Raw genomic sequence first — 14,509 nt, forward strand, 5'->3', positions numbered from 1 at the left:
AGCGACCGGACAGCGTGTATGCGTGGTAATTACGCAACGGTCGAGCTTGGTTAGTTTGGTTTGAATCTTCAAGGATACTTCTTCGTAAAAACTTCGTGTTTGGTTATATTTTACGAAAGTTACATCTTCCTTTCTACTATCTCTTTCGGAAATACGATGAGGATTTTCGGGTGATAATTCCGTCGTAACCGTTTTTGACCCCAACATATTTTTTCTTATAAATAATAATGTTACGACGTGCTTTCTATGGTTGATGTAACATGCAAGAGTTTTTACAAATAAGAAAAGGCACCACCTCTAGTATTAGAGCCTTGATTGGCGGAGAATTAGCATAATTATTATGGTTATTATTATCCAATCAACATTTATCATATAAGTATTTAGAAAAACATTTACAATATGCTAATCAACACAATAATAACACAAAAGTCTCTCCAGAGCATGACACATCGGACTATTAAATCATTGTAGAGTTGTCATGTCAATAAATGAAAAAAGTTGTACTACCAATCAAAACATTTTAATTTCACACATCATCTTGGTTGATCTCAAGAAATTATCTCTTTCCATTCTCAAAGTCGTAGAGACCCTTCTTATCTTTTTCACGTTAGTTAATCTCAAGAAATTGATTGACACTCTTCTTCTCTTCTTCACATTAATTTGTGATTTATATGGCAACACTTTAGCTTTTAGGTACTTGGAACGAAGTCGTGAATACGATAAGGTAAATTCTTCATAACCATGTTTTCTAAATCTTTGTTTGCTGCTTTATTTTTTTATGGCCGTGTTATCTATTTTAATAGAAAATGAATACAGTGTTTTAGGTCTTGCAAATAAGAAGAAAACAAGAAATAAACAACACCGAAAAGTTTTCCATCAAACAATTAGTACATCGAATGGAAAGTTGGTGAAAAGTAGGCTCTATCCAGTCAATTGCTTCTGCAGGACCAGGGCTGAAGCATGTTCGAAGCTAAGCCAGGTTGTGTTTTACGTTAAGAAAAAATTTGTTCTCGATAGTGGTGTCAATGGTTCTGCTTCTCATCTTTATTTCTGAACCAAGAGTTTAATAAAATTCTCTTTCTACGGAATCTTACAAGCCAGCTCTCCTTTTATCAGTTCAATTCTGATCTGGTTATCTTTCTTTTTGATTAAATTCTAGATGGAATCGGAAAATTTGGAATTCGAAGTCGATGAGGCTTGTTTGTTTAAACTGTTCTCAAGTATATGACAGATGAAACAGAGAGTCAGAGACGATGATAGCATCACACCAATAGTAGTTTTTGTATAGGTTGATACATGGAATCAGACGGATCCATAGAGTATTAGAATTGCTACCTTGGATAAACATTTGGGTTTATATAATTGGATGGTAATGTTGTGTGGTCCATGGATAAGTGCTTCTAGAATATTAAAAGAGAAAACTGCAAACATATACTAACTAACGAATTATGTTCTTCTAGGATTTACAAAGAAATTTCATGTATTAAGTTTTGTGATTTTCAAGTCTCGATGGGTTGGGAATTCAAGCTTCTTTAACTAATCTCAATTAAACAAAAAGTGCTTATGTTTTCGAGGGTTTATATTCAAGAATAGATCAAGTAGTATGTTATACAAGGTAATTTCTTAAGATGAAATTAGAGATTCCCAATTCAATGAGAATATTAGGGTAGCAAAATCAATTTGGTTTGTTATAAGATATCATATATTGATTTTATCAGTCTCTCGCTACTAAATTTTGATTCCATTATATAGTATTTACGGACATGGATTATGTTTGTATTATATATCTCTCAAGAAATGTTTCAAGTAAAAGCGAGCCAAAAAATTATTATGGAAGTGTGCTAGAAATTGAGTAGAAATGAGTAAAATAGATGTCACAATAAAGGAGAATAAAAAGTTGCGGCAAAGCACATTACTCACAAGATTAGAAAGTTTTGAAAAACAAAAATATATAGTATATGAGAAATTTGATTGCTAAGTATATTTTTAATTTTCAAAAAAGTAAATTTCTTAGTTGTTTAATTATTTTATCGTTGTTGACATACGCTAAACGAATTCTGTCTATGTAAACTAACAAAAAGTATTTTAATAAGATGTATATAATTTAATATTTATAAATAAATATTATAAATGTTATGATTTTATCTCAAAAATGAATTATGCCTATATAAATTAGCATTATGATTCTATCTCAAAAATATAAATCTAATTTTGAAACTATTTTATCTAAAAATCCAAGAGAAATTAGGAAATTAAAATCCGATTTCATTTTTTCTATTGGCTCTCAAAGTTGTTTATTAGGATATTGTGTGTCTCTTAATAATTAAGTTAACCAAATGTTTACTCCTAACAGCATACTTTTAGCTAAAATAATATATATATATATACACACACACATATATATATATATATATATATATATATATATAATGAAAACTATTCACTATACATTTAATAGATGCAAAGAATAATAATAATTTTTGTAAAACTACATAGACAATATAAGTAAAACCAAAGTTAGGGGTGCATTATTTTCCTAAATATGCATGGTTTCTAAGTATATATTCATCTATTCTTGTATGTTGACTAATACTTTATTTTTTTCATTGCTTACAATATAAATTTGTAATTTTAGTTATAATTTTTGGGATTGTTTCTTTTCAAAATGTAGAAATATTTGTTATAGAAGATTCATTTTGTATCTTATCATTTATAAATTTTTTTTTTACAAAATCTAAATACCACAAATTTTCTAACGCAACTTTTTTTTATCCCGCTGGAGGGGGAGCCCCCTAAACCAAACGAGTGAATATATACTATTTATAAAATTTAAGAGTACATAAATAAAAAATAATTTAATAAAATATTTTTTTAAAAAAATAATGTGTATCGGAAAATCCGCGGCGTAGCGCGAAAACTAATCTAGTGCTCTTTAAATATATAAACATTTGGTAGAGCATTTGCAGTTAGAATATATAAAAATTTAAAAATAAATATATACAATTAATTTATTTTTATATAATAATATAAAAATTATGTCTATAATTAAAAAAAAACAAATTTACATTTTTAAAAATAAAAGTTGCAATTAAATATTTTTAACTATTTAAAAAGAACAATAATTCACATTTAAAATATAATATAATTTATATAATTACACATATAATTTATTATTTTTAATAACAAAACATAATATATATTGATATATTATAAAATAAACATATATATATATATATATATTATTTATAAATAAATTATATATCATATATTAATTTTTATGATAATATTATATACGAGTCATTTACTGCTCTACCAATAAATAAATAATGATAATTTATATATAAATTATATACAATTTATTTATTTTATTTAATAATATCAAGAATTATTTTTATATCCAAAAATAAATTTTATATTTTTAAATGTTTTATATTTTTAAATGTTTTACATTTTTTAAAAAATATTTAATATTTAGAATTCTTTTTAATTTATTTATTAAATAACATTCATTATTTTAATTAAAAAATATTATTAGTATATATTATTTTTAAATAAATATATTAGATACAAACTTTTATGATGATTGTATATTGCTACTGCTTTACCAATCACTTTATTAAAAACTTTAGTAAGAGCATACAACTTTTGCAGAATACTTCTACTACAGCATATTGGCTACTGCTTTATCATCAGCTCTACCTGTCAAGCCCTTATACGAACGAATTTTGCAGTAAAAAGAATATGAATTTATCCCAAGCTTATTTTTTTTAGGACGATCATGAATTGATTTTCTTTTCTCTTTCATTTTCAAGATATTTTCTTACCAAACCAAAACCTTTATACATAATTTCAGGCCAAAAACTAGAACCTGTAGAACGGTTATCTCGCAAACGTAGCCTATTTTCTTGACCCAGGGTCCGTAAGAACTCTCAATCAACCAAGTATGATATCGATCAATTAAATGTGGATGGTATCGTCGGTTGGCCGGGGGCAGCTTCGATATATCCAGATCACTGCATCTGCTTGGACGGTTTGTGCCTTGATTTGTCCTTTGTTTTAGTGTAGATGGTCTTCTCTTGATGTATTTTAGTTTCGGTTTTTAGGTTCTATGCCGTTGTTGTAGTAGTAAGTTGCTCCATTGTGGGTTTAAGTTGCTTCGTTGTGGTTTCCAAGTTGACTTTCCTTTGGGCTTTAGTTTGTTGGGATTTTTTTGGAATTTCATGATATTCGCCGGCTGTTGTATCGAACTCTTAGTATTTTATTATGAATGAATATTTTCAGAGGAAAAAAAAAAGATGCTTGATGGAAATTAAATTCACGATACTTTTCTTCTGCTAAAGAAACACGACTGGAATTCTAACAAAAAACGTTTAAAATGTGTGTTCACGAACTATATGTGTAGTTTTCTTTTTAAACAATGGTACGGGCATGTAGGGTTTATATACTATTTATAAAATTGACGCGACATGTCTGATTCTGGACACTGTAGAATAACCAGCAAAGTAGGGAAGGGGTTATTGCCAATAGGTGTGCAATCCGAGAAAAATGAATTAGAGATCCAGAAACGTATTTTTGGCAAGTCTTAGAGCAACCTCAATGGTCAGAGCCTGCAATTGAGTATCTAAACCATAACGTATTACTATTTTAATGTTGGTTTTATTAGCTAACAAAGTTAAAGTTTTTAAAAAAATGAATCACTTACAGCCCGACATTTTTTGTGTGAGTTTCTAGAATTGATCTCAAAGGTTCTTACTCAGAACTTGTATCTCAACGTTTCATCTACTTATCTTGTTATAACAAAATATTTTGAAATATTTTAGTTAAAAACTCTCTAATGGAGGTGTTCTTAGGAAACAACTTTAAACCAACAATCACGTGGTGATAAATGAGTTTTGTACCAATTAAACAAATACCAATACCAATCATACGAACAAATTTTGTGGTTGAAAACATAAACACTTGTTTTCTATATATAAAGATAATTAACGGTATAATTAGATTTAGAAAGACAAGACAATAAAACATGTAAGATGACATTGACACCTATATGTAATTATAACTTTTTGTAATGAATATAAAGTTGTATTCAACTACAAAGCCTTTGTTAAAAAGCCTTCATATAAATGTGTTCAAGCAATTACTAACCCAAACTCACACGTTTAGCAATTAGTATTCCACGGTTTATGTTACCTACAACAACTCATGAAAAGCAGATTAGCCGGACTTGACAGCAGTGGCGGATCTAGAGTCCATTGTCATTCGGGGCAGCAGAGTGTATGATAACATATATAAAAGGGGCAATATAATTTCTTTTGAACAATTTCACTAACTTTTAAAAAATCATGGGGGCAACTGCCCCACCCAAAACCAATCTATATTCTCCACTGGTTGACAGGAGTGTATCATCCACCGCCAGCCAAGCTATCACCGCACAGGGGATGATTTTCGTATATCTTTGCTTTATGTCCTTAAGGTATTTTGATAATATGATGAGAGATGGGAAGAATTGTATTTACCGCACATACTATATTACACACGTTTATATACTACTCACTCGGTTTCAGAAAGATACATATTCTAGAGAAAAAATATGTTTCAAAATGATACATTTTTTTGTATTTTCAATGTAATTTTTATATACTAATAATGACTAATTGTAAACTTCAAAAAAGTCAATTGCATTTTCTGAATTTTTATTTGTTTAAAATTATAGGGAATAGATAATTACAGAAAATTATACATTCAATTTTAAAATTTAATATGTTTTATTATCTCAAGAAAGAGTTTGAGATGAAAGATCTTGGAAAACAAAGTTTTGTTTGGGATTACAGCTTGAGTACATTAACAATGAAATCTTTGTGCATCAAATAGTATATATAGAAAAGAGTACTCAAGAGATTTAATATGGACCAGTCTCACCCATTATCTAGTACATGGGGGTGAGATCACTTGTTTTGGACACTGACCCATTCAGTCCAAAGGTGGACGATAAAGAAGTCCATTTAGTCCTGAGATGGACGATACATAAGTCTTGTTTTAGACACTGATCTGATTGGTCCATAAGAAGGACGATGAAAAAGCCTTTGATTTTGGTTTATTTTATACTAACCAGCCCAAAGAGAAGTTATTTGGTTTTGTTGATTTGTTTTCATACACGTTATATTTTACACATGGTGGTACACGCATATCACAACAACAACATCCAAGATTTCGTGTGGGTGTATTTGAGGTCGATGACTCAATATGTTCGATCAGATTGTGGCATGGCCGATGGTAAAGAAGAACCAACTATCATGTTCGAGGACGAAGCATATTCTGCCCAAGATCTTCATCACCCACGGATTGCAGAAAATTGGAGAGGTCCAGGGGACCTTCAGTAATGTCCAAATCAGGGGGAGTAATGTGTGTTGTACTCTTTTTCCTTCACCATGGTTTTGTCCCAATTGAGTTTTTTTGGTAAGGTTTTAATGAGGCAACATTAAAGCACATTACAAGCTCTAAATGGTTATGGCATCCAAGGGGAAGTGTTATGAACCAGATTGTGGATGGTTCATAACCAAGAGATTTTGATTTGTAATCTTTCCATTTATATATGACGGTGTAATCTCCTATATAAGGAACCTCTATGTTATGAATAAAGATAGACTTTTTCATTACTTTTATAACATTTTCATGTCTATCGTAATTTAGTTATAATTATTTTTCTTAGGGATAGAATTTTTGTTTAGCTATATAAAGAAAGGATTCCTTGATCTGTGAGGGTACGTTTATTATTTTGATTATTAATTTAAAGAGCTTTTTGTTCTTGACCTTGCAATCAGCTAGAATATTAGTATTCTCAACGATTAAGGAAGACTTTGATTCTAGGTATTCTCAGACTAAATAGGCTCATCGGTGTTTATCGTAGCAAGAGCTACATTAATGATATATCAAATATATCTATATATATATAGTTAGTTTTTTCTCTTCTTTTGACAAGTGGCACGGGGCTTTTGAGACACATATCATCCATGTATTTTTTTTATATTTTAGGTACTTCTTCTTTTCGATCATTGGAATTTGGCCAAATACTTTCTAACCGTGAACTATCTAATCCTTTTCGCACTAACTATTATCGTATGAAGTTTGATAATCTATTACTAAAATTCAAGATGAATAAAAAAATAAATAAAATAATAGAAATATATTTTACATTTTTAATTTATTCACAACTAAACATAACATAATTTTTTGTTATTTTATTATTTTTTACCATTTTCTATTATTTAATTTGCAAATTATATATTTATTTAACTATTAAAAATATAAAATGACCAAACTAATAAGAAGAAATTAGAGTGCAATACATAATCTAAACATAAAACTTCCACAGTCAGAGGGAAAAAAACCGGAACCGAAGTACCGAACCGAATCGACCCGAGAAAAAACCGAACCGAACCGAACCGAATTTATGAATTATTCAATTGGGTACTAAAATTTTATACCCTAAGAACCGGAACCGAACCCGTACCGAACCGAGAACCGAATAATTCCCATATAGAACTGGATGAAAAAACCCTTATATAATTACCTTATACGTTAATATCTTTATAGTTTATACTTTATTTCATACACTTACCTTTTTTTTATTGATCAGCAGTTTAGAATTGTAGATTCTATTGTTGAAACCTAAATATCTATTGTTGAATCAAACCAGTTAGAGTTGTAAATTTTGTTGTTAGCTTTGTTTTAATCTGTAGAGTTTTGAATTGAGATCAAATTAGTTCTGGAAAACGAGAATATGATGAGATTCTGGTAAAATATTGTGTCTCATAGTCTCTTTAGTCTTTACCTTGTTTTAGCTTAGTTCCTGCAAATTCTTCTATTCACGGGTAAAGTAACCATTAAGAACCGAACCCAATTGGAACCGTTTTATTCTGGTTCTAATATGGTTACCAAACTTCAAGAACCGAAAGAACCGAAAGAACCGAGAACCGAAATAACCGACCCAATCTGACCAGAAATTTTAACGGTTCTCTAATCGTTACCAAACTACACGAACCGAAAGAACCGACCCGAACCGAACCGAAGAACCGAACGCCCACCCCTACCCAGAACACAAAGGATCGCGATCAAGCACCAGCACAAAAAAAAACCAAAAAAGTGGGCCAGAGAAAGAATAATTATCGGAGGAACAAAGTCACCACGAAACAAAAAGACGCATGTCTAAAGCACCGGAAACACAACCACCAGCTAAGAAATAAGAAGCACCTCACAAACTAAACAACCACATACAAGGCGCTCATGCCAGTGAAGACCACAAAACTCTGAATAGAAGAAACCAAAGCTCCAAAAGACTAACTCCGCACACCTACACCAAAGGATACATGAGAAGAAGGTAAACAACCTGAGTGGGGGAGAATGGAAGCCAACCACCGAGAAACCAAAGCTTAAGCTTGAGAACATAAACAACCTTCCAAGTGTATAAAGCATACACAGAGAAAACATTATCCAAACCTAGAGTAGCAAATATGGCGAAATGGAGAGACACAAGAGATGGATCAGCGATGAAAGGTGCAACGAGATGAGAGAACAAAGAGATAAAAATAGACAAAATGAATCAACAAACCGTGGAGCCATCCTCGAGCTATGAAAAAGAGCAGAGAAGTAAGATCACCAAAAAGCTGATCTTGAAAACCAAGACGAGCAGAAACTATTGACAGCAAACCAGCGACGAAGAAAATAACATCAATGACAACTAAACTCTTACCCAACCCAACGAGATGTAGTTTCTAACCTTAGCCAAAACCTAAGGAAAAAGAGGACCAATATTATCTGAAATAACATACAACGCCGTAAGAAACAACCGCACAACATGGAACTAATATGTCTGATCTATAACAAATACCAGATAATCTCACAGAAAAAAGAAGGTGAGGAAAAACAAGAGCATGAAAATGAGTCTTTTTCCAGTGATGGTGAGAAGCACTGCATACCGGAGAGGTAAACAAAATACATAAATGGTAATGGCTCAAGGTCAAAAGATGGGGGAGAGTACAAAAAACACCTAAAAAAAGTAATGTTTAAAAATGTGAAAAATTAAAATACAATTTTGACACTGTTAATCTTAGAATCAACAAATGCCTAAAGACAAACTTATTGAAATTCAATATATTTTACATCAGAGACTCACTTTACCCCTAACAAGTAGTATTATACATACAAAAACACATTATTAAAAAGATAAACACATAATATATTAACTTATTACCTACTGCTACATAACATAATAAAACATCAAATAATGCTCTTCACAAATAAATACTGTCCACATAATAACATCATCAGAAAATCATATTTAAGAACAAAAATACAATAATCTGCGCGAAGCGCGGACAACCCCCTAGTTTTAACTAAATTAAAACCATTAGACTAGTTGAAGGGGCTCCAGCTAAAACTTCTGCCATGGATTCGAGTAGCATTGGCCACCTAGCAATGTCCTTAACAATGAGATTTAACGTATCGGAATGCAATGCGTCATGAGATTAGTCTTTGGGCCCTACCATGGTTATAAGAAAAAGAATTAAAACTATCAAACAATTATTATGTAAAAACCAAGAAAATATTGATTTTTGGTTTTATTTAGAAACTGGTTAATTTTTCAAATACCTAGTTTTCCTCAGTTTGGGAAATCCATTTTTTCAAAAAATGATTGATGTGTAAAATTATTTTTAGGAAATGTTTTTAAAAAGTTTCAAAAACTAAAAAAAATCAAGGTCTACAAAACCAAGTCATGTCAAATATTATTACTTCATTTGTTTCAAAAATGTCATTTTGACACTTTTTCTTATTACACAAAAGTGTCATTTTAAAATTTCAATGTAATTTATACTTACCTTAAGATTATTTTAATTAAAAAATATTTTGATCTTATATTTTTTTTATCTCAAATATTATTGGTTAAATATGTATAACTAATTAATAAAACCATTAATGAATTTTAATCATTTTCTTAATCTGTATGAAAAATGTCAAAATGAATTTTTTTACAAAAAAGATTGAGTATTAAAAAAGGATGGAGTATTAAATGATAATTAACCACAGCTCAAAAGATATATTTTACCCTTTTTATTCGGAACAATATTATACATGAGATGGCATTTTAGAAATAATTGAAAATCTGATGATTTCTTACCGATAACATAATTGATAATTTAGATGAGATATGAATACCAGTCAGAATATTTGATCCAAACTCTATTTTCGAAAGATACACGTAGTTTCAATGCGGATCAAAATCTAGTTTCATTTAAAACAAACAATTATATTGATATATCGAGTTATTAACGTTTACTGCATAAAGATTATACTGTATTTTGTATTTTTACCATATTTGTAGATATGATATAAATATAGGAATAATTTGTAAAAGATTACAACATTTTTGAACTACACAGAGTTAACCTTGGCAAAAAGAATAAAAATAAGGTTGAGTCTATAATGCTAGAGTTAGTGTGAATGATTACACATAGGGAAGCCAAGACTGCATATGGGGTTGGAAGAGCTTCACGCCTCACCTTCCATTTTGTAACTGTATTCTGTATTGTAATCACAAATCACAATTTTGCATTTGAAACTGTAATCGCAAAATTATGGAACATTATTTGGCAATAATCATTATTCTGCATCAGAGTAGCATAGCCATAATTATGCTATAGAAAGTAGAATGTCAATTTTTCGTTGAATAATCAAATAGTTTATAACGAAAAAAATCATGATGTTACCGTGAAATCAAAGAATATTATTTTATTTTTGATCATGGAATAGATTATGCAAACATAAATCATAATTTTATGGCAGATCATGGTTTTACGTTGGAGTAGCATGTTTCACGTATTTGTTCTTTTTTTAGACAAACAATCGTGATCCCAATTAAATTGGTGAACTACTTTTCTTCAGCAAATTAAATAAAAGGACGACTGAAACTTCAACAAAATAGGACACCATTAAAATGTGTACTAATTGACGTGTACCATGAACTATATATCTGTGTAATAATATTTTTTCTTATGATAATAATTCTACTACGTGCTTTGCTTTCTATGGTTGATGTAACATGCATGTCTCATCTGAGACCGAGGACGGGCTTTTACAAATCATAAGGACACCAATAGTAGTCCTACAAAGCGGATTTTGCAGTAAAAAGACTCGAGCTATATGTTTTCATCCCAATCTTTTCAGGAAGATCATGAATTGATGCTTTTTTTTTTTCATTTTCAAGATTTTTTTTGTTTCTTTTACTAAGAAGTTATGAGCTAAAAAACCTTGTACATAATTTCAGGCCAAAAACAAGAACCTGTAATATGGCTATCCCTCAAACATAGTCTAAATTCTTGTCCCGGGCCCAAAGGACCTCTCAATCATCCAAGTATGATATCGATCAATTAAAAAGGAAAAACAAATATGATATCGATGCTTGATGGGAATTAAATTCACAATACTTTTCTTCTGCCTAAGTAAGAAAGAAACAATTTTTAAAAAAAAAGAAGAAGAAAGAAACAAGATTGGAACTCTAACAAACTCGTTTAAAATGCATGTGTATGCTTTCAAATTTTCAGGATAAAAATGTTTTCATTCACGAACTATCTATATGTAGGGTTTTGTTTTTGTTTTTATGTACAATGTAGGGTTTACATATAATAATTTCTAGAATTGACGCCACAAAACTGTAGAATTACCAACAAATTAGGGAAGATGTTATTGCCAATAAGTGTGCAATCCGAGAAAGTTTCTTTGTATAATTTTGGTTAATTGAGAAGTGACGAACCAAATTAGAGATCATAAAACCAACCTTGATGGTAAGTATCTAAGAATAAGTATAAAAATTATAGTGAATAATTTTGGTTTTGTTATAAACTTAAGAGATTAGAAACTATAAGTTATTATTATTATTACTCAATCATAAGATGTCCTTATATATGAGAGTTACAAAGAGATAAAAGGAAAAACATAAATATGGAAAGTATACAAATACAAGGAAAAGGAAATAGAATTTCATTTTCTCTAACTAGGTAAACCACCTATCTCTCTCTCTCTCCATGCGTGGCCGCCTCTCTCTCTCTAGGTATTGGGCCGGTTATGGACCGGGCCGGTTATGGACATCCATCATATGATTTATAACACTCCCCCTTGGATTCCATAACCATACAAGGATTGTATACGCTTTGGATGTTGCCTCATTAAAACCTTACCAGGAAAACCCAGTGGGACAAAACCATGGTGAAGAAAAAATAGTACAACACGTATACTCCCCCTGTTCTGATCATCACTGAAGATCCTTCAGTCTACGCATCCCAATCTGATGCGTGAGCTTCCTGAACGTGCAGGTCGGAAGCGCTTTAGTGAACAGGTCGGCTAAGTTGTCACTGGAACGTACTTGGACCACTTGGACCTCTCCAGCCTTTTGCAAATCGTAAGTGAAGAAGAACTTGGGCAAAATATGCTTTGTTCTGTCTCCTTTGATGTAACCATCTTTGAGCTGAGCAATGCATGCTGCATTATCCTCAAACATCACAGTCGGTTTCTTGCACTCGACCACCCCACAATCTGATCGGACATGTTGGGTCATCGACCTCAACCAGACACATTCGCGGCTGGCCTCATGTATGGCCAATATTTCCGAATGGTTCGAAGATGTGGCCGCGATCGTCTGCTTCATGGAACGCCATGATATGGCCGTACCTCCATGTATAAAGACATAACCTGTATGTGATCAAGCATAATGTGGATCTGATAGATAGCCTGCATCAGCAAAACCAACTAAACCATCTTTGTTATGGTTAGTATAAAATAGACCCAAGTCTTTCGTTCCTTACAGGTAACGAAGAACATGTTTAATCCCGTTCCAGTGCCTTTGGGTCGGACAAGAGCTAAACCTAGACAGTATGTTCACGGCAAAAGATATATCAGGCCGTGTGTGAGTTGCCAAATACATTAAAGCTCCTATGCCACTGAGACATGGCACTTCGGGACCAAGGACTTCTTCAACGTCCATCTTGGGACGAAATGGATCAGTGTCCAGGCCGAGAGACCTCACGACCATGGGACTGGACAAATGGTGTGAGTCGGCCATGTTAAACCTCTTGAATACCTTTTCTGTGTATGCCATTTGATGCACAAGGATTCCATCTTTTATGTACTCAAGTTGTAATCCCAAACATAATTTCGTTTTTCCAAGATCTTTCGTCTCGAATTCTTTCTTAAGATATTCAACTGTTTGAGAAATCTCTCTAGAGGTTCCTAGGATATTCAGATCATCAACATATACTACTATGATCACAAATCCTTTGTTTTCGAATTTCTTTATGAAAATGCATGGACTGATCGGATCATTTCTATATCTTTCTTTCACTAGGTACTCACTCAGTTGATTGTACCACATCCGACCGGATTGTTTCAGTCCATAAAGAGATTTAATCAACTTAATACAATGTTGTTCTCGAGAACTCTCTTTGCTTTTCAATTCGATACCTTCTGGAACTTTCATGTAAATTTCATTATCCAGTGGACCATATAAATATGCGGTTACTACATCCATTAACCGTAGGTTTAAGTTTTCTCTTATGGCCTGACTTATCAGGAATCTAAAAGTTGTTGCGTCTACCACAGGGGAATATGTTTTCTCATAATCGATTCCTGGGCTCTGTGAGAATCCTTGTGCAACAAGCCGGGCTTTATACCTCATGACTTCACCATTCTCATTTCTTTTCCTCACAAAGACCTATTTGTATCCAACTGGTTTTACATCAAATGGTGTTTGGATTATAGGGCCGAAAACACCTCTCTTTTTTAAATAGTTTAACTTCACGTTTATAGCTTCTTTCCGTTTGATCCAATCTGATCGTTGGGTGCACTCATAAATAGATGTGGGTTCATGATCCTCGTTTAAATCCATAAGTTCAAGTGCTACCTTGTATACAAATATATCATCGATGTCGACATCCTTTCAGTTCCATTGTATCCCAGACAAGACATAGTTTATTGAGATCTCATTGTTATCAGGAACTTCAATACCATGAATCTTGGCGTCCCAAGAATCATTGTTTGGTACATCAGAGCCGGCCACATCAAGGGCATCAGGGTCGACCATGGCCGTGTCCCGGGGTTTCGAATCAGCCGCGGCCGTGTCTCGGATATCATGTCCCTCGGTTTCTATTTCAACACCTTTCTTTGTTTTCCGAGGGTTCTTATCTTTTTAACCTATTGGTCTACCACGTTTCAAACGTTGTCTAGACTCTGTAGCAAATTGATTGTGTCCTTCTTGATCATCAATTCTTATTGGTGCATTAGCAGCTGGTATATGTGACTTTGTCACTCTATTCGGGTCAGCAAAGGAATCTGACAATTGATTAGCTAGCTTTTGTAAATGTAGGATCTTTTGAACTTCTAGATCACATTCTTGAGTTCGAGGATCTTGCCAAGATATGGATGTTTGATTCCATGATATTTCTTTTACCATTTTACTGCTATC

At 32.0% G+C, this 14,509-nt stretch overlaps 1 long non-coding RNA gene across 1 annotated transcript; it reads left to right on the forward strand.

Moving 5' to 3' along the window:
* Nucleotides 1-589: 589 nt before the first annotated feature.
* LOC106327286 lies at nt 590-1,320 on the forward strand. The gene is made up of 3 exons (XR_001267415.1): nt 590-724; nt 817-979; nt 1,160-1,320. It is a non-coding gene; the product is annotated as an uncharacterized LOC106327286 (long non-coding RNA).
* Nucleotides 1,321-14,509: the final 13,189 nt, after the last annotated feature.

Source organism: Brassica oleracea, chromosome C2, assembly GCF_000695525.1.
Source record: "Brassica oleracea var. oleracea cultivar TO1000 chromosome C2, BOL, whole genome shotgun sequence".
NCBI lineage: Eukaryota > Viridiplantae > Streptophyta > Magnoliopsida > Brassicales > Brassicaceae > Brassica > Brassica oleracea.